Source organism: Palaemon carinicauda, chromosome 8 (genome assembly GCF_036898095.1).
Source record: "Palaemon carinicauda isolate YSFRI2023 chromosome 8, ASM3689809v2, whole genome shotgun sequence".
Classification (NCBI taxonomy): domain Eukaryota; kingdom Metazoa; phylum Arthropoda; class Malacostraca; order Decapoda; family Palaemonidae; genus Palaemon; species Palaemon carinicauda.
In genome coordinates, this window is record NC_090732.1 from 170,501,928 (window position 1) to 170,504,992 (window position 3,065).

Here is a 3,065-nt window from a genome sequence, read left to right on the forward strand (position 1 = left end):
TTTTCTTATTCATAATTCATATTCACCATATTATATCTACAGTTTTTTTCTTATTCATTTATAATTTATAATCACCATGTTATATCTACAGTTTTTTTTCTTATTCATAATTCATATCCACCATATTATATCTAGAGTTTTTTCTTATTCATAATTCCTATTCACCATATTATATCTAGAGTTTTTTCTTATTCATAATTCATATTCACCATATTATATCTTAGAGTTTTTTCTTATTCATAATTCATATTCACCATATTATATCTACAGTTTTTTTTTCTTATTCATTTATAATTTATAATCACCATGTTATATCTACAGTTTTTTTTCTTATTCATAATTCATATTCACCATATTATATCTACAGTTGTTTTTCTTATTCATAATTCATATTCACCATATTATATCTAGAGTTTTTTCTTATTCATAATTCCTATTCACCATATTATATCAAGAGTTTTTTCTTATTCATAATTCATATTCACCATATTATATCTAGAGTTTTTTTCTTTCAATTATAATTCATAATCGCCATGTTATATCTACAGTTTTTTTTCTTATTCATAATTCAATTTCAATATATTATATATAGAGTTTTTTCTTATTCAATTATAATTGATATTCACCATATTACATCTAGAGTTTTTTTTTTCTTCTTTTTACAGATGGGTCCTTCCAAAGGAGGCGGCGAACCCGTAGGAGGTGGAGGAGGAGGAGGTTAGCATTAATAGAAGGCAGAGAACCGGGGGGCGGAGGCGTGGGCGGTGGGTGTACGCCCGGGCAAGATCTTCTCTCCTGGTGCCAGACGGTCACACGAGGTTACAGAGGGGTCAAGATCACTAACATGACCACCTCCTGGAGGAATGGACTCGCCTTCTGTGCCATCCTTCACCACTTCAGGCCCCGATCTTATGTGAGTACAGGGATGGGATTTCTAGTTTGGGTTTTTGTCGTTTTTTCAGGTATTTATTCGTGGACTAAGTATTGCCTGTGGCTGGGGTTCAAATTAGGGGACAAATTGGTTTTAATTTTATCAGATGTCTATTCATGTACTAAATCTTCTTTGTGTGGTTGGGGTTCAAATTGGGGGACAATTTTTTTTTTCCTCCAGATGTCCATTCATGTCCTAAGTCTTTTCCCTGTGTCTGGGGTTCAAATTTGGGGACAAATTGTTTTTTTTTTATTAGATTTCCAATTGTGTCCTAAGTTTTGCCTGTGGCGGAGGTTCGAATTTTGGGATTTTTTTTTTTTCTTCAGATGTCCATTCGTGTCTTAAGTCTTGTCAGAGGTTAGGGTTCAAATTTGGGACAATTTTTTTTTTTTTTTTATTAGATGTCCAATTGTGCCCTAAGTCTTGCCTGTGGCTGAAGGTTCAAATTGGGGGACAAATTGTACTAGGTTTTTTAAATATTTTTGTTTGTAATCAAGTAATGAATCTTATTTTCGAATGTTGGATGGTTTATGTTTTGTTTTGTTTATTTCAATTATATTTCAGATTGAACCAACTGGAATTAGCTTTGTTTGTATTTGGGTAAATGAATTGATTGCAGAAACAACACGACTTTTTTCAGTTCATTTCAATGTAGCTAATTGTGTTGATATATATATATATATATATATATATATATATATATATATATATATATATATATATATATATATATACACATACACACGACAAAAAATACCGTTGGTTCTAGTCCACTGCAGGACAAAGGCCCTGACTAGGACAGCTTTGCTGATCATGGCAGTATGCAAACTCCTTCACCACGTTAATGTATCCCCACTCAGAAAGGGATATATATATATATATATATATATATATATATATATATATATATATATATATATATACACATTCATATATATATATTAATTTTTTAAGGTTATTACCTCTTTATATAAGAAGGTAGAAGGGACAATGGCACTATGCTTCACTATTCGTGATTGGATATTTTGAAGCCTTGCCACAACAAATGGAATTATCTGCCGAAGATAAAAACAATTGAAGGATTAGATGCTTCTTCGCCTTCGCAAGAGGCACTGGAATGCCTCCTGGAGGAAGGTCCTCACTAACTCTTCTAAACAGCTCCTTATGGCCCTCCGGAGACTCGCAGAGGCACTCCATCCGGAGTGGCCCTAACGGGGCCACTTTTCAATGCCCAGTTGCGTTTGGGTGGCCGCTCATTTTGGTTTGATTTTTGGCTTTCTTTTGGTTTTCAATTCCATTTTGGATATTATCCCGCGTTGAAATGGGATTCCTGTTGTTTTTAATTTTTTGGGTTTTTTTTTTCTTAATTATCGAAAAAAGTCTATAAATTGGTTTTATTTTTAAGGTTCTTTTGATTTTCAATTCCATTTTGGATATTCTCCCACATTGAAATAGAATTCCCCTTGTTGTTTTTTATTTCTTTTTTTTATTATCGAAAAAGGTCTTCATTAATTGGTTTGATTTTTACGTTCTTTTGGTTTTCAGTTCAATTTTGGATATTCTCGCACATTGAAATCGGATTCCTGTTGTTTGAGGGTAGATAAAGGTGATAGATACTTTTATCTATAGATAGATTGATACATAAATAGATAGATAGATAGATATATAATAACCATACCATTAAACAAAAGGGGCACGCAGTAGAGCGCAGACCTTCACGGCGGCAGCTTTTTTCTCGATATTTTGCTCACACTTGACCTTCGACCTTAACATGTGTTAATTGGCGTGGATATTCATACACTCAAATATGAACCAAGTTGAAGTCTCTGTGACAACGATGTCCAGACTTATGACTGATTACGTGAATTGGACATTTTGCTTGACCATGACTTTGACCTTGACCTTCCAAAATTTAATTATTTCCAGCTTTTTATATTATAGTTAATCCCTGCAAGTTTCATTACTATTAAAAAGGTGACTATCTATCTTAATCTCAATCTTTTAATTAGAACATTTTGCTAAAGCAATTCTTATCAAATACTTCAGTATCTTATCTTATTAAAAATGTGTAATGCTCTTTCTGGCTAGTCCAATGGTTTAAAGGTTTAAAGGTCGCTCATAAATGGCAGAGGCG